We start from the raw sequence: 19056 nt of genomic DNA, 5'->3' as shown, positions 1-19056 counted from the left end.
CTAATATGAGATAGACTCATTACATGCAAAGCAAGATGGTTCAAGCTGTGATTTGTCATAATTGTGATGATTATGGCTTACAGCTCATGAAAACCCCAAATCCACAATCTCAGAAAATTAGAATATTACATGCAGTCAATAAAACAAGGATCGTACATAGAACAATATTGGACCTCTGAAAAGTAGAAGCATGCATATGTACTCAGTACTTGGTTTGGGTCCCTTTTGCAGCCTCAATGAGGCGTGGCATGGAAGCCATCAGCCTGTGGCACTGCTGAGGTGTTATGGAAGACCAGGATGCTTTAATAGCGGCCTTCAGCATTGTTCGGTCTCATGTCTCTTATCTTTCTCTTGGCAATGCCTCATAGATTCTCTATGGGGTTCAGGTCAGGCGAGTTTGCTGGCCAATCAAGCACAGTAATCCCACGGCTTATTGAACCAGGTTTTTGTGCTTTTGGTAGTGTGGGCAGGTGCCAGGTCCTGCTTTAAAATAAAGTCTGGATCCCCATAGAGCTTGTCTGTGGAAATAAGCATGAAGTGCTAAAAAAAAATCTCCTGGTAGGCGGCTGCGGTGACCTCGGACTTAATGAAGCGCAGTGGACCAACACCAGAAGATGACACGGCTCCCCAAATCAACACAGACTGTGGAAACTTCACACTGGACTTCAAGCATCTTGCAGTGTGTGCCTCTCCATTCTTCCTCCATACTCTGGCTCCTTGGTTTCCAAATAAGATGCAACATTTGCTCTCACCAGAAAAAAGGACTTTGTACCACTGAGCAACAGACCAGGTCTGTTTTTCTTTAGCCCAGGTAAGACGCTTCTGACGTTTGTTGTTCAGGAGTGGCTTGATGAGGAATACAACATTTGAAGCCCATGTCCAGGATCCGTCTGTGTGGTGGCTCTTGATGCACTGACTCCAGCCTCAGTCCACTCCTTGTGAAAGTCCCCAACACTTTTAAATGACCTTTTCCTGACAATCCTCTCCAGGCTGCGCTCATCCTTCATGCTTGTGAAACTTTTTCTTCCACACTTTTCCCTTTCACATAACTTTCTATTAATGTGCTTTGATACAGCACTTTAGGAACATCCAACTTCTTTTGCAATTACCTTTTTGAGGCTTTCCCTCCCTATGGAAGGTGTCAATGATGGTTTTCTGCACAGCTGTCAGGTCAGCAGTCTTTCCCATGATTGTGATTCCTACTGAACCAGACCGAGACCATTTAAGGGTTCAGGGACCCTTTCCAGGTGTTATGGCTTAATTACCTGATTAGAGTGGGACACTTTGAGCCTAGAATATTGTGGATTTGGGGTTTTCAAAATTATGACAAATCACGGCTTGAACTATCTTGCCTGTAATGAGTCTATCTCATATAGTAGTTTCACCTTTTAAGTTGCATTAGTGAAAAACTTTTGCACAATCTTCTAATTTTTCGAGTTTCACCTGTATAGTAGAATTTAAGGCTTGGTTCACACTAGTGTGAATTTGATGTGAGTTTCACTGCATCCAATTCGCATGACAGGAGATTGTGACTGGCTCTCAATGGAGCCTGTTCTCATCTCGGAGGTGGTCGTGGAGCACATTGCTCAGGGGTCCTGTGCGTCTCTTGGCTCGGTTTTCTGCTCCAAATTCAGCCAAAAATGTTGGGTCCGATTTGTCCCTGAAACGGGGAGCATGAACGCACCGGACCCCTGCTGTTAGCCATATCTGTTCTTAGTGTGAACCCAGCCTAAAGTGATGAACTTCAGTTTCCAGTCTGGAATGTTCATTTCTATGTGTCTCTCTTGGATAGAGTGATGAATGCTTAGAACCACTGTCAGTTTTTACTGTTAATTTAGGGCTCCTTTATGGCCCTCACTATGACAGTTGTTTCACCAGATAGGAAGTGAGGTAAAATCTACACCTTGGACAAAGATAGAAATAATAATTAAAAAATCTGGAAAGTATTTTTAGCTTTCCCCTGAGAGATGGATAGAGAGATAGATATAGATTTATATATAAAATCTCTATCATCATGTAATCCCTGCTGTGACAGCAGAATGGGCATCTTCTCCCTCTGTCTGCTGTCACAATTATTAAAAAAAACAAACAGACGCAGCTGGTTGCGTCACTTATTCACAGTATTCTGTGAATGGGAAACTACATTTACCAGCAGCCTTTGTGGCTGTCACTGTTGAATACTGTTGTAGTTCATTAAAAGTTCCTATCTGTGTGTAACTAAATGCTCATACGAGGTATGAGCACATGGTTTACTCACAGTGCAAGAGCCCTGCATAGCACCCATGATCTTCTGTTTATTTGCATGCTTTATTCAGCTATCCCTGCTGAAAGTCAAGGATGTCATATGACTGCCTGCGGTAGGGAAGTGGACATCTTCAAAGTGGTTGTAAACCCACTGAAAAAAAAAAACTGCAAGACAAAGGCATAATGAGCTAATATGCACAGCGTACTAGCTCATGAAACACTCACCTTAGATCGAAGCCCCAGCAGCAGTCCTAGTACACAGCTCCGGCCAGCGCCATCGCTCCCAGGATTACTTCCGGGAATCGTGGGCTCCAGCACTGATTGGCCGGAGCCACAATGATTTCACTCTGGCACATGCTCGCGGGAGCCGCCGATAACGGTACACTAACTAAAGCAACGGCACGAACGAGTGCGCATGTGCCGATGACGTTGGCACATGCTGATACAGGTTATATTTCCTAAACTGGATTTAGGAAATATCCGGGGTAGCTACATGTAAGCCTTATTTTAGGCTTACCTGTAGTCAAAAGTGGATTGTAAGGGTTTACAACCACTTTTAAAGTATTGGTCTTCAGGAAATGCTAGTTGCTGGGTCAGTGACTCAAAAGACCCCCCCAGAAGGCCAGCAATGACAGTCTTTATACTTCTCTCATGGTGAGTTTTCTTTTAGGCTTCTTGCACATAGGCAAAAAAAAAATGGGTCTAGCCCTGTGGCGTATCTTTTTTTTTTTGTTATGGATATGAACACAGGTGGGGAAGGAACAATGCACTCAGCTGCACATCACATTCAACTTTACAAGGCAGCTCTGCATTAGATTGTTGGCTGTGAGAAACGTACTAGACCACTTTCATGCTAAAAACAGAGCCTAAAAAGCTCAAGAAAACCTATTTCCATTAAAATCAATGAATGCTTTCACACAGTGTGCTGGCAGGGCGGTGAAAAAACTCCCCTCTCCATTGAAATGAATGGAAAGCTCTTCAAAAGCACCTGAAAAGCTCTATAAAAGCGCTCAGTGGGCCAGATTCACAGAACAAGTACGCCGGAGTATCTACTGTTACTCCGGCGTACTTTCAAATTTGCCGCGTTGTATCTTTAGTTTGAATCCTCAAACCAAGATACGACGGCTTTTGGCTTCGATCCGACAGCCGTACGGCTTCGTACGCCTTCGGATCGTAGGTGTAATACTTCGGCGCCCGCTGGGTGGAGTTTGCGTCGTTTTCCGCATCGGGTATGCTAATTAGCTTTTTCCGGCGATTCACGAAGGTACGCGCGGCCGTCGCATTCTCTTACGTCGTCGCTAGACGGCTTTTCCCGGCGTATAGTTAAAGCTGCTATTTTGTGGCCTATATTTAGACTTGCCATGTTAAAGTATGGCCGTCGTTCCCGCGTCGAATTTTAATATTTTTTTTTTTGCGTAAGTCGTCCGTGAATAGGAAAGGACGTAACTCACGTCGACGTTCAAAAAATTACATCGGTGCAACGTCATTTCGCCCAAAGCACGGCGAGAAATTTAAAAACGGAGCATGCGCAGTACGTTCGGCACGGGAACGCGCCTAATTTAAATGATCCACGCCCCCTACCCGGATCATTTGAATTAGGCGGGCTTGCGCCAGAGGGATTTACGCGACGCCGCCGCAACTTTACAGGCAAGTGCTTTGTGAATCAAGCACTTGCCCGTAAAACTTGCGGCGGTGTAACGTAAATGCGATACGTTATGCCGCCGTAAATGTACCTGAATCTGGCCCAGTGTTTTTACTGGCAGTTTAGAAGCGCCTCAATGTGAAAGGGGCCTTAGTACTGGCATTGTTCTCCAGCCTGCTGTATGTGATATGTAACAAGGACCGTGCAATGTGTGTCCATCATCAGAAGATTCCAAGATCACGAACTGGTGAATTGGAATCCAGCAATATCAATTCCAAGAAGGTAGCCTGTGCTCTTTGTATGCATCTCAAATCTTTATTTAAAATTTACCGTATACTGAAACATACCTTGGAGATAATTAAAAGTTTGTATTGCTTGTGCTTTGCTGTGTCTTCATGTCAGTACAATAGCTATGGTAATATCAAATCTATATTTTATTCCTATGAATTCTCTGGTCGGCAGGAGTTTTCATTCATCAGCACCGTTCACTGAGTCGCAGATGTTGATGACAACTACTTTACATAAGAAATTACCGTAATATAAAAAAAAAATCATTTACACAGGTTGCCATAATGTTGTTTAATGTGGATTGAATTTCCATAAGGATGTCATTAGAGATACTTATATCATCTGGCTAAGATGCAATTATTGGTGATTCTAGAGTAAAATGAGATCCCATTATTAGTTTGCAATGCTTATGCTTATATTCCAGATAGTATTTAATAGTGTATGTGCAACTCTTGAAGTGTATCTTGTCTACAAATGCCAAAAATATTTTATTGTTCATGTGTAGAAGACAATCTTTTGGTTCAAGGAACTTCTATAGCTGATAGATTTAGGGAGTGCGAATGACAATTCTGAAACTAAAAATATGGGCACCTTATAGAGACGCGTAAAGGCTAAGTTCACTTTTTTGGAATAAATAATAAATGCAATTTCTTTTGAAAAAAAATTGCATTTATCATATTTTTCACAGGAGCTTACAGAGCACTGCACCCGTGATCATTAGATTGCGGGTGCAATGTCACAGTCGTTCTCCAGCTTTCTTGCCCATGCCTCCATACTGGCTGTCAGTTTGAAAGCTAGAGGAAGTGTCATTGAACTATGAGGGCACTCGTCAGCACCCTTGCAGTCCACTGAGAACTACAAGCCATCTACCAAAGTGGAAGATGGGACTTGTAGTTTCTTTATCCACAGATTCCTGTGAATGAATGACATGACTGTGCAGGCAGAGCCCAACAGAGCTGTGCCCATGTTGAAATGTAACAGTGGGCCAGATTCAGATACAAGATACGACGGCGTATCTCCTGATACGCCGTATCTCTGAGTGCGGGAGGTCGTATCTATGCGGAATATGCAAATTAGTATTTACCCCGATTCAGAAACGAACGACCGCCCGGCGTTTATTTTTTTACGTCGTTTGCGTTAGGCTTTTTACGGCGTAAAGTTACCCCTGCTAAATGAGGGGTATGTGCGGCGTATTTTATGTTAAAGCGGGGGTTCACCCTAAAAAATTTTTTTTCTAGCATGCCATTCAGCATACTAGCACGAGCTACAGTATGCCTTTATATATTTTTTTGGCGCCGTACTCACAGTTTAATCGCGTAGTAAAGTTTCAGACTCCCGAATGGGCGTTCCTATGCAGAGGGAACGTGATTGACGCCGGCTATGGCGTGTCACGCTTCCCGAGAAGAGCCGAAATAGGACTTTGCTCTTCACAAAAAGTCTTCTTGACGCTCCGATGTCTGTGCGCAGGCGCCATATAGCGCCGTGAACAGCCGAGTCCTACTCCGGCTCTTCTCGGGAAGCGTGACGCGCCATAGCCGGCTGTCAATCACGTTCCCTCTGCATAGGAATGCCCATTCCCCGCGGGGAGTCTGAAACTTTACTACGCGATTAAACTGTGAGTATGGCGCCAAAAAAAAAAAATATAAAGGCATACTGTAGCTCGCGCTAGTATGCTGAATGGCATGCTAGAAACTTGTTTTTCAGGGTGAACCACCGCTTTAAGTATGGCCGTCGTTCCCGCGTTGAATTTTGAAAATTTTACGTTGTTTGCGTAAGTCGTTCGCGAATAGGGCTGGACGTCATTTACGTTCACGTCGATTCCAATACGTCCTTGCGGTGTACTTTGGCGCAATGCACACTGGGATATTTTACAGACGGCGCATGCGCCGTTAAAAAAAAACGTAAAAAACGTGGGGTCAAGTCAAATTTAAATACAACACGCCCCCAACATCCCCATTTTAATTACGCGGCCTTACGCCGCAACACATACGTTACGCCGCCGTAAATAAGGGCGCACGTTCTTTCTGAATACAGAACTTGCGCCCAAAGTCTCCGATACGTTACGCCGGTATAAAGATACGCTCAGGTATCTGAATCCGGCCCAGTGGCTGCAGGGAGAAAAAAACCCTCTTGCTATCACAAGGTAGAGGATCAGGGGGTAGGGGCTGGGGCATGTAACGTGTAACATGTTTCAAATGGTGCACATAGTCTTTAAAGGGGTACATTTATACAATCACATGATCATCAGGCCCAGAGTACCAAGATCTGCAGGTGGTTGTAGGAGCGGCGTGTCTTAACCCAGAACAGACTGGGTGATGTATATATACGTGATCCAGCCTTCCTGTGCCAGGCCAGCCTCCTAGCAATAAAAGTTCCGTGGGCGGTCGCCAAGTGGTTAATTCCCAACAAACAAATAAAAATTGCCATTTAACTAGTTTGGAAACAACATGGCATTATTTGGAGTTTAGCCCATCATGCTGACCTCTACACACTCTGAACTTTGATGGGACTTCAAATAAACATGATGCCTTATGCCCCATACACACAAGCGGAATTTCCACCAGCAAAAGTCTGAAGTGAGCTTTTCATCGGAAATTCTGACCGTGTGTATGCTCCATCAGACTTTTGCTGTTGGAATTTCCGCCAGCAAAGGTTTGAGAGCAGGTTCTCAATTTTCAGATGGAAAAAATCCTATCGGAAAATCCGTTCGTCTTTATGCAATTCCGACAGGGAAAAAACACGCATTCTCAGAAACAATTCGACAGATGCTCGGAAGCATTGAACTTATTTTTCTCACCTTGTCGTAGTGTTGTATGTCACCGCGTTCTTAGCGCTCGAAAATTCAGAGAACTTTTGTATGACCGTGTGTATGCAAGCCAAGCTTGAGCGGAATTTTGTTGGAAAAACCATCCAACTTTTTTCAGATGGAAATTCCGCTTGTGTGTACAGGGAATTATAGCGCTGATTACAAAATACATTAAAACACTGCAGGTATGTACTCCGATCAGCCATAACACAGAGGCATGGACTCCACTGGACATCTAAAGGTATGCTGTGGTATCTGGCACCAAGCCATCAGTACAGATAATTTAACCTCCCTGGCGGTATGATTATTTCAGATTTTAGTTGCTGAAAGCGGTAACATTATTTTGCATACAAATTTGACGTTTTACATTGTAGGCCTGTAATTCTTAGGAATAACTCACTTAAATCTGTCCAAACAAGAGTCTAGTAGACATCCCGAGTATGATGAAGTTTTAAAAACAAAATCATAAATTATAATATAATAAATAACTATAAATACAGTGCAGACCAAAAGTTTGGACACACCTTCTCATTCAAAGAGTTTTCTTTATTTTCAAGACTATAAAAATTGTAGATTCACACTGAATGCATCAAAACTATGAATTAACACATGTGGAATTATACATAACAAAAAAGTGTGAAACTGAAAATATATTTCATATTCTAGGTTCTTCAAAGTAGCCACCTTTTGCTTTGATTACTGCTTTGCACACTCTTGGCATTCTCTTGATGAGCTTCAAGAGGTAGTCACCTGGCGCAGCACCCCATCACTCTCCTTCTTGGTCAAATAGCCCTTACACAGCCTGGAGGTGTGTTTGGGGTCATTGTCCTGTTGAAAAATAAATGATGGTCCAACTAAACGCAAACCGGATGGAATAGCATGCCGCTGCAAGATGCTGTGGTAGCCATGCTGGTTCAGTATGCCTTCAATTTTGAATAAATCCCCAACAGTGTCACCAGCAAAGCACCCCCCACCATCACACCTCCTCCTTCATGCTTCACAGTGGGAACCAGGCATGTAGAGCCCATCCGTTCACCTTTTCTGCGTCACACAAAGACACGGGGGTTGGAACCAAAGATCTCAAGTTTGGACCCATCAGACCAAAGCACAGATTTCCACTGGTCTAATGTCCATTCCTTGTGTTCTTTAGCCCAAACAAGTCTCTTCTGCTTGTTGCCTTTCTTTAGCAGTGGTTTCCTAGCAGATATTCTACCATGAAGGCCTGATTCACACAGTCTCCTCTTAACAGTTCTAGAGGTGTGTCTGCTGCAAAAGGTGGCTACTTTGAAGAACCTAGAATATGAAATATATTTTCATATTTGCAGCCCTATACACAAACTGCGATGCTCTGTGTTCTCTGACAGCTTTCTATCAGAACCAGCATGAACTTTTTGGGCAATTTGATCTACAGTAGCTCTTCTACTTCACTGACCAGCCTTTGCTCCCCACCTGCATAAGTGAGCTTTACCTGCCCATGACCCGGTCGCAGGTTTCCCTTCCTTGGACCACTTTTGGTCGGCTCTGACCACTGCAGACTGGAAACATTCCACAAGAGCTGCAGTTTTGGAGTTTCTCGGACCCAGTCATCTAGCCATTACAATTTGCCCCTTTTCAAAATCACTCAAATCCTTATGCTTGCCAATTTATGAAGCATTCAACGTATCAATTTCAGGGACAACATGTTCCTTTGCTGCCTAATATATTCCCCCCGCCTCCCACTTTCAGATGTAATGAGATAAATAATAATTGTTCTTCACTTTACCTGTCAGTGGTCATAATGTTATGGCTGATCTGTGTATTTACAATTTTAATTGTAAAGTTATTGCAATTTAAACAACATTTTGTCCTGATAATACATTTTATAAAATGTCACAGGTGTAAGAAAAATGTATTTTATTTTTCTATCTTATATTAAATCTGTCTAGTACTTGTCATAAAAGGGAGCACAGTAGACAGCAATGTCTAACAGAGGTCCGAATATGTCATGTCAACAACTCACAAAAACACGGCATTGTGTTGTAACTTACAGCCCCCCCCCCCCGAGTATCTTCAATAATGTTACTTTTTTCTTACATCTTCATTTTCATGTTGTACGTCTCTGACAGGTCTGGCTGATATCTGTGGTGTGTCTACACATGCTCTGGATCTCATCCCAACAATTGAGGTGTGCAGGGGAACCTCTTCTGCAAGAAGACAATGCCGAATTCCATAGACTAGTATTTTTTTTCTTTTTTGTATTTGCATACAAGGACAAGTTTAAACTGGAAGTTCAGTCAAACACTTATGCCCTGTACACACGATCGGTTCATCCGATGCAGGGCCAATCCTAGGCAGGGTGCATTACACCCAGGCGCCTGCAGAGGTGGGGGCGCCGAAGTGCCAGAGTTCTCCCCTTCCTCCTTCTCTCCTTGTTTGTGTCCGTCTCAGGCTCCACAGAGAGAGAATCTCGGTGAGTCACAGTGTTCTGTGTGCATGTGGGATGGCATCCCCAGCATCCCTTTACACGTGCTCTGGGCTGCCCCTGCTCTAGATGTTTTATGGCATGATAGATTGCATAGGATACACATACCTGCCCATTCCTGTGCCTAGTCCATCTACAGATGTGATGTATAATGAGATGTAAAGGGGAGGAGTTAGTAAAATGACAAAAATATTGCCAGAAAAATTTAGGCACCCAGGCGCCTATGACCCTAGGATCGGCGCTGATCCGATGAAAACGGTTTGATGGATTTTTTCATCAGATATCCGATGAAGCTGACTTTCATCAGTCTTGCCTACACACCATCGGTTAAAAAACCAACCTTGTCAGAACTCGGTGACGTAAAACACAACGACGTGCTGAGAAAAATTAAGTCCAATGCTTCCGAGCATGCGTCGACTTGATTCTGAGCATGCATGGATTTTTAACCGATGGACGTGCCCACAGACGATCGTTTTTTTCTATCTGTGTTTTAACCATCAGATAATTTTAAAACAAGTTCCTAGTTTTTTAACCGATGGATAAAAAAAAGATAGGGCCCACACACGATCGGTTCGTCTGATGAAAACGGGCCATAAAACCGTTTTCAGCAGACAAACCGATCGTGTGTATGCGGCATTACTCTACCCAAATCTACTCTCACCCCCATTCTAAGCCTAGACTATCCCCTATAAAGGAAAGATCTGTATACTTACCTACGCTGAGGGTGCTCTGGTCCTGTCACATGGGCCAAAGCACTTGCTTTAGTGAAGAAGAGAGATCGCCGACAATGGCAGCAGAGTCTGGGGGATGACCTCACCCATAGGCTTAGTGTGGGGCATTTGTTGTTGGCTGTCCTTCCTCTATACTGAAGCTGGGACCAGATTATGTGACCAGACCAGAGCATCCTTAGAATAGGTAAGCCACAGGCATCATTCAGATATCCATCTCTTCAGCCGACGAATCCCTGCACCATAAAAATGATCATAGCGGCGGTTCCACCGCTTGATCGTTCTTATAGGCGGCGGGAGGGGACGCCCCCCCCCTCCCGCCGCCATCCGGTGCTTCTCCGGGCTCTCCTTTGCCATCGGAGACCCGAGAGAAACGATCCACCGGCGTCCAATGGAAACCATAGAGTAGACTGGTGACCAGATGGTCACCAGTCATCTCTATGATCGTCGGAGGCCCGGGCGCGATCTTATGACGTCAGGCCCGGGTCCTGGAATGTAAACACAGCCGCAATCGCGGCTGAAAGCATTAGATCGGTGAATTTTTTTTCACGATCTAATGCTTTCCAGCCTGGAGGAGAGATCTCTCCATAAAGAGTACCTGTCACAAACCATTCCTATTACAAGGGATGTTTACATTCCTTGTAATAGGAATAAAAGTGATAAAAAAAAAAATGACAAAAAAGTGTAAAAATAAAAGAAATTGAGTAAAATAAAAAATACATTTTTTTTTTTAAACGCCCCTATCCCCGGTAGCTCGCGTTTAGAAGTGAACACACACGTAAGTCCCGCCCACATATGTAAACGCCGTTCAAACCACACATGTGAGGTATCGCCGCGTGCGTTAGAGCACCAGCAACAATTCTAGCACTAGACCTACTCTGTAACTCTAAATTTGTAACTTGTAAAAAAAAAATAAGCGACGCCTATGGAGATTTTTAAGTACTGACGTTTGGCGCCATTCCATGAGTGTGCGCAATTTTAAAGCGTGACATGTTAGGTATCTATTTACTCGGCGTAACTTCATCTTTCACATTATACAAAAAAATTGGGCTAACTTTACTGTTTTGTTATTTTTTAATTCACAAAACCGTTTTTTTCCCCCAAATAAAGGCGTTTGAAAAATTATTGCGCAAATACTGTGCGAGATAAAAAGTTGCAATGGCCGGCATTTTATTCCCTAGGGTGTCTGCTAAAAAAACATATATAATGTTTGGGGGTTCTGAGTAATTTTCTAACAAAAAAATTATGATTTATGCATGTAGGAGAGAAGTGCCAAAATAGGCCCGGTATGGAATTGGTTAATTCATTTTTAATATACAAAGCAAACTCCCCCATCTATCCATGTCTCCATGCTTTATTTTGTTGAGAAATCACTTTGAAAAACACTCCCTAGTATTTTTGGCCGTGCCCATCTTGAGTAAGGGGAGATGATTCATGTACCAGGTACTTCCTGGAATCCATTTGCTCTTAGCTCAGGCATGCCAGCAGGAGGAGGAAGATTCCTGAGATGTATGACATCATTTGCCTAGGCAAGAAACCAGGAAGTAACTGAAGTAATTTAAAAAAAAATTAAACAAGTAAATATGATATTCTTTCCTATCTATTTATCAAAGCTAGCAGCATGAGGATTCAAAATATTCAATGCTGATTGGAAGAGTAAAGATAAGGTTAATAACAATTATTCTTAAATATGCTGCCTCCTATACTGCACCTGTTAAAAAACAAAAATCCAGCAGTGTGAATGCCCTTTGGTTCAGTCAAGTGATCCAGCAGCTCTGGCCCCCCTTGGTTAGAAAGCAGCTGCTGCAGGGGAGAGGAGGGAGCGCAGACAATGGATGGGCAATGGGAGTCGGTGGGTGACATCACAACTGCAGGAATTCACGGCGAGCAGTGCTGAGGACCAGCCTGGAGGGACCCGGATCGGCGGGGAGGTTGTGGGAGCCTATGTGAGGTGGGTGTGTATTGTGCTTCAGAAGCCTCCGATCCCCAGTGCAGAAGCACCCAGTCCGCCTCTGATCCTGGCCCAGAGCCCGTACACTGCAGCTCTGGCAGAGTTTTGAAGAAGAGGCGGCAGTGGAGCTGGGAGCCATGTATCCCAGGAGAGAGCACCACAGCCCGCACACAGCAGTCTTTCTGCAGTGCCGCCCCCCCCTGAAAAATGCCGCCCAAGGCAATTGCCTTGTTTGCCTCGCAGCAGATACACCCCCTGACTACTGATCCCAGCCAGTCCTCTTCAGGCCCTGCCAGCCCTCCTGGCTACAGCTGCCCAACACCACTTCCCATGGCATCACAGTCTCTCCCGCTGGCTTTACATCCATCTCCAGCATGCCTCCCCAGCTCTCCCTACTGTGCCTGCCTCTCACTGACACCTGGTGGATACCTCCTGGAGATTTTCCCCCGGCAGTACCTCTACTGTCCTCTCCTGCTCCTGGTCAGAACACCCCTGTGGTTTCTACAAGGGTCCCTTTCACTCCCAAGCTCCAGGCTTAAAGTGGAGTTCCACCCATAAATATAACATTACATCAGTAGTTTTAAAAAAAATTCATTAGTCCTTTACAATTTTTTTTTTTTTTTTTAGATGCCTTCAAAGTGTTGTTGCTAGGCAGACTAGTTAATCTTCCCACTTCCTGCACCTAGGTGCTTAATGCTTCCTAACCTACACCGCACAGACTCCTGGGAATGTAGTGGGTGTAACTTTCCAGGAGTCTGTGCACTCCCCAGTCTCAAAGAATCATGTGACTTGGACAGCACAGGTGCTGAAACCTGATCTGACACTGCTTGTGCAGCACTGAACATGTGCGAGATCTGCAAGGCTGAAATCCAGGAAGTCATACAGTCTGGCTTCATGATGCCCACACTTAAGATGGCCCCAGTCAATTTCTATTTTATAAAGTGTCTAAATGCTGTAACAACCTAACAAAACGGACCTTAGTTTACAGACTAACTTTACTAGAATACATTAAGCTTGTGTATTACAGGGGTATTTATATATAAAAAGTGAAATTGTGGCCGGAACTTCGCTTTAAGCTCCCCCAAACTAGGGAGTTTCCTCAAAGGCCACACCAGCTAGTACACCATCTCCCAGTTCTTCCACCTGACAACTCCTCCCCTCCTTGCTATTGGGGGTACTGGCTGACGAGGAGGAGCCAAGACCACTGGCAGGGGACCCATAATGAGGAGGATCAGGGCTGCTCTGTGCAAAACCATTCCGCAGAGCAGGTAAGTATAACATGTTTGTTATTTTTATTTTATTTTTAATGAACTTTTAATGTCTACTTAACTTCTCTAATGTGTCTAAACCTACAAAAATGACTGGAGTGAGGCAGTAAGCTCAGTGGTGAGCAAAATGAATTGCTCCCTTATTTCATTTATTCCGTGAATGTCTATTTATATTCAGGAGAAGTTGATCTCCCACGTGTAGAGCAATCTCCTCAGTAGGAGTGAAATGGAAAGCATTATTAAAGATTAATGTAGCAGGACAATGTGTAATGGAAGCAGCTTTTGTTTTCTTACAGTGGTAAGTGTACAGTAGTTAAATGCATTTCATTTTCTTATGTGTTTCAGGTTTTGATTTAGTCACAGATAGACATGACAGACATGTACTGTATACTGACAAACCGTACCGCCAATGACAAAGTGAACAGACAATGGGAACGCTAGTTGTCACAAAATTGTTTTACTAAAGATGGCCCAATTTTAAAGTGACGCTAAACTTAAAAAAATATATATATATAATCTATTCAAGTATTTATTCCTAAAGAGTTTTTTGCTGAGAAAAAAAAACATTCCCCTCTGGGTGATCTATGTACATTACAAGGATTTTTACAATCTTTGCTGCAGATTCTGACCTTTTGTTATTCTGAAGAAATAGCTGTTTGTTTGCCTGGTGCCCATGTGCAAAATAAATGTGAATGGGAGTGATTCTATCACTTTTATTCAGTGCTTCACTTGCAGGGTTCAAATGAGGAAGTGGCAGGTCTGCATCTTTTAGATGTGACTTCCCCTGCAGGGGATGCCCAAAAATCTAACTTATATCGTAGTGTAGACTCAGGCCTCTACACACATTAGGTTAAACAGAGGACAACGGTCTGATGGACCAGTTTTATCGGGTCAAAAACCGATCGTGTGTGGGCCCCATAGGTTATTTAACCATCGGTTAAAAAAAAGTCAACTTGCTTTAAATTTAACCGATGGATTCCTAACTGATGGGAAAAAAACGATCGGTAGTAGGCACAACCATCGGTTAAAAATCCACGCATGCTCAGAATCAAGTCGACGCATGCTTGGAAGCATTGAACTTCGTTTTTTTCAGCACGTCGTTGTGTTTTACGTCACCGCGTTCTGACACAATCGTTTTTTTAACCAATGGTGTGTAGGCGCGACGGACCATCAGTCAGCTTCATCGGTTAACCGATGAAAATGGTCCATTGGTCCGTTCTCATCGGATGGACTGATCGTGTGTACGCAGCATTATAGGAGAATGTGTAAGGCAATCACACAACCAGGGCATGATATTTCTGGGGGGGCATTCTGTACAGATTCTGTGTACAGAACACCTCCAGGTAGCCATATTGCATTTTACAGAAAATTACAGAGCTGCAGAATGAAAAGGAAATGTAATTTTCAATAACATTCAATTACAATATGATTTGTCTTGCAGGTGTATATGTAGGGGTGCAACGGATCAGAAAACTCACGGATCGGATCGATCCTCGGATCAGGAGTCACGGATCGGATCATTTTTCGGATCAGCAAAAAAGACTAATCTTGTTACACCCAACAGAGTTTTAGATTTCACAGTTATTTTCAACACAAAACGGAGCTTAAATACAGAATATGTAAATCTGACGGACTGTTTACATGTTACATTTTAAAATCCACAGAAAACCTTACATGCTTGCTAATGTGACAGAACATCTCTGATATTAATATTTAACTTAATGTGAAAATCAGAGATGTTCTGTCACATTAGCAAGCATGTAAGGTTTTCTGTGGATTTTAAAATGTAACATGTAAACAGTCCGTCAGATTTACATATTCTGTATTTAAGCTCCGTTTTGTGTTGAAAATAACTGTGAAATCTAACACTCTGTTGGGTGTAACAAGATATCCGCTTGCCCTCTAATCACCATCATTACTCTAGTATCACCGGTGTCCCCCTCCTGTCCCCTCTGGTGTCACTGGTTTCCCCCCTCCTGTCTCCTCTACTCTGGTGTCACTGGGGTCCCCCCCTCCACTCTGGTGTCACTGGGGTCCCCCCCTCCACTCCACTCTGGTGTCACCGGGTCCTCCACTCCACTCTGGTGTCCCCGGGATCCTCCACTCCACTCTGGTGTCACCGGGACCTCCACTCCACTCTGGTGTCCACCGGGGTCCTCCACTCCACCCTGGTGCCCCCCTGCTCTGGTGTCACTGGTGTCCCCCCTCCCCTGGTGTCACTGGTGTCCCCCCTCCTCTGGTGTCACAGTGTGGTCCCCCCTTTTGGTGTCACTGGTGTCCCCCTCCTCTGGTATCACTGGTGTTCCCCTCCTCTGGTGTCACAGGTGTCCCCCTCTTCTGGTGTCCCCCCTCCTCTGGTGTCCCCTCCTCTGGTGTCACTGGTGTCCCCCCTCCTCTGATGTCCACTGGTGTCCCCCCCCTCTCTGGTGGTCACTGGTGTCCCCCCCTCCTCTGGTGTCACTGGTGTCCCCCCTCCTCTGGTGTCACTGGTGTCCCCCCTCCTCTGGTGTCCCCCCCTCCTCGGGTGGCCCCCCTCCTCTGGTGTCCCAGGTGTCCCCCCTCCTCCGCTCAGTACAGACAGCCATGCTCCCCAGGACAGACAGTCTATGTCCTACCAGCAGGTGCAGATCTCACAGACACTGTCTCCACATGCCTGCAGTCGGTGGTCCGAGGTCTGTAGTCAGCGCACTGAGGCGAGGAGGAGTGTCACACTGTGCACTGGCAAGCACACGGTCTCCACTGGGGTGGAGCAAGATGGCCGCCGCTCCGGAGCTAGGCCGAAGCTGGGGACTTTCCTACGGCCGAGGCTCCGGAGCGCTCCGCGGATCGCGTGGTGTGCCGATCCGAGCGGGTTGACCCGTTCGGATCACGGATTGGTGACGATCCGTTGCACCCCTATGTATATGCTATTTCTTTCTTTTTTTTTATCGGCTATTTTTGGCAAACTCAAAGCTGTAGAAAAACGTAAAGTGATTGTAAAGGCAGAAGCTTTTGTTATCTTAATGCATTCTATGCATGTAAGATCAAAAGCCTGTGTGCTGATAGCCCACCTAATACTTACCTGGCCTATCTTTGTCCAGCAATGTTTACAAGTGTCTCGGCCATCCGGGACTCTCCCTCCTGATTGACCGACACACACCAGCGGTGCCATTGGCTCCCGCTGCTGTCAATTAAAGTCAGCTACCAATCAGGAGAGTGAGGGGGCAAGGCCCGAGCCGAAGCTCCTTGTATAAATGACACAGCAGTTTGAGTGGCCCCATAGCAACCTGCTTGCTGTGGGGGGTGGCACTCAACAGGAGGGAGGGCCAGGAGCACAAAAGAGGAAGATTCGGGCTGCTCTGTGCAAATCCACTGCAATCACTTTTAAAGCGGATGTGCCACTAAAAAAATATATTAAAAGCCAACAGCTACAAATACTGCAGCAGCTGACTTAAATATTAGGACACTTACCTGTCCAGGAGTCCTGCGCCGTCTGCAGCAGAGGAGGAGCGATCGCTCGTCACTCTGCTGCTCCCCCCGCCATCCTCAGTGGGAAACCAGGAGAGTGAAGCGCTCCGGCTTCACTACCCAGTTCCCTACGGCGCATGCGCGAGTTGTGCTGCGCCGCTGATTGGCTCCCGCTGGCTCTGGGAGCTGAGTGTTCCCAGAGCACAATGGGGGGAGGACGGGAGGTGACGTTCTGCCCGCAGTAAACCCGAAACTGTGTGGCCGGAAAGTGGGTGCAAATACCTGTCCTTAGACAGGTATCTGCACCCCCCTCCCCCCTGAAAGTTGTCAAATGTGACACCGGAGGGGGAGGGTTCCGATCAGCGTGAGTTCCACTTTAGGGTGGAGCTCCGCTTTAAGTTTTTTCTTGAGTTCTGCATTGGAATTATTTTGTTTTGCACATGTATGTAGAAACATAAGCACCCTCATTTGCTCACTCCCAGACTATGACCGGTGAGGACAGTGGGATGTAAAGTGTGCATTAGAGCAGTGATATCAAAGAAAATGAATAAAGGATTGCACTGACTAGACCTCACTGTTATTTAACGGGGCCCCCACATAAGAGGACAGTAGAGTGGTAGAGAACACCAGGAGGAAGTGGGATGCAGCTCCTCTCAGATAGATCTTGAGATCCTAATTCCACATATAAGAACAAAAAAAGCCTGAAGCCTGACAGGCTGTACTACCATCAACAATTCTGCTTCACCTAACCACATGCCTGCAGAGCTATGCAGTCTCATGGTGATCTTTGGAGGTTTGTATGGGTTTATGAGCCTTGATCCACCTTTTAATTAGTGAGTAAATTTGTATTACTTTTTACACTTTTTAATACATTTCTACACCTAAAATGGAAGGTGCCCTCTTGTTTTTTTTTTTTTATATATAAAGCACTGACATGTCTTCATTGCTCGTTCCAAACAGAAGTGGGAGGAAAAGGAGAGGTTTGGTAACTCTCGTAGGGTGTTGCAAACAGGCAGAAAAACACAGTGTGCCAGCTTGCATTTAAACTGGCCGCTCTATATGTAGCTTCTGACAGGCTGCACAAGAAGACCAGTATCTCTACAACTATAGGTGACAGGAGCCCCACATTTTGACCAGTGGTGGGGTTAGGACTTTAGCTACCTGCACAAGTTTGTCTCTAACTCTCTTGAAGCTCAATCGTTTTTGTTTTTTTTTGGTATATATATATATATATATATATATATATATATATATATATATATGCCTCCCCTGACTGCACCTCCCTGGTTTAAAGTGATCATAATCTTACCCATTATCTTAAAATTACTTAAATCACCAACATATTTTAAATAGGTCTTCTCAAAAAACATTTGACCTCTTGGTTAAATTCTCTGCTATTTCATGTATTCACTATATTCATTGTTCCATGTTATGGTCTTTTAGTCAAGTTCTTTGGCGAGGGTTTGCTTCTATTATTATCTAAAAAAATGTGCAATGTACCAGAACTATTCAAAACGCTTTATAGTTTCATAGTTAATGTCTTTCTTTTTCTAGACAGAAGGTACTCAAAAAGCTGCAACAGAAAAAAATGGTTTAAAGAGGGGAACATGTATTAGTATCTAGAATTATAAATGACATTAAAGCTAAAGTGCAGGTATAAAAACTGACCACCAACACTGACCACCGATCTAAGAGAGCCCTTCACCACCATTTTAAGGGGACACTTTAATATACACTAATAAAAAACAGCAATTGAAGTGTAGGTATAGCCAAATCATTTTTTTTTTACTTGGAGTAGGGAAGGGTTAGAACACCCATAAGAATTTTAATTCTGTTTGTGTCCCACTAGGTAGATTCATTCTTGGGTATTTGTCTTGGTGGGCATTGTTAATGAGACAATAAGTGATGTGAAAGTAAAAAATTTGGTCAGCCTAGCAATATTGCTTAAAGCAATATGGACAAGTGAGGCCATTAACCTGACTGTGCTGTGTATATCCAAAAAATGAATTTACAGAAATACAAATTCTTAAACAGGTAAAGGAGTTTCCATATATGTATTTCAACTAAATATTTAGCTGTTTGCATTGAGCTAATATTTAAACTACCCCATTATTGAGTTAGCTAAAAATGTCATATACCGGTATGTTATATACAATATAGTTTTATTCACATAAACATATAAAACATTTATAACAGTTGAGACAAATGTAGTATTTTGAAA

Source organism: Rana temporaria, chromosome 3 (genome assembly GCF_905171775.1).
Source record: "Rana temporaria chromosome 3, aRanTem1.1, whole genome shotgun sequence".
Taxonomy (NCBI): domain Eukaryota; kingdom Metazoa; phylum Chordata; class Amphibia; order Anura; family Ranidae; genus Rana; species Rana temporaria.
This window is presented reverse-complemented; position numbering follows the sequence as displayed.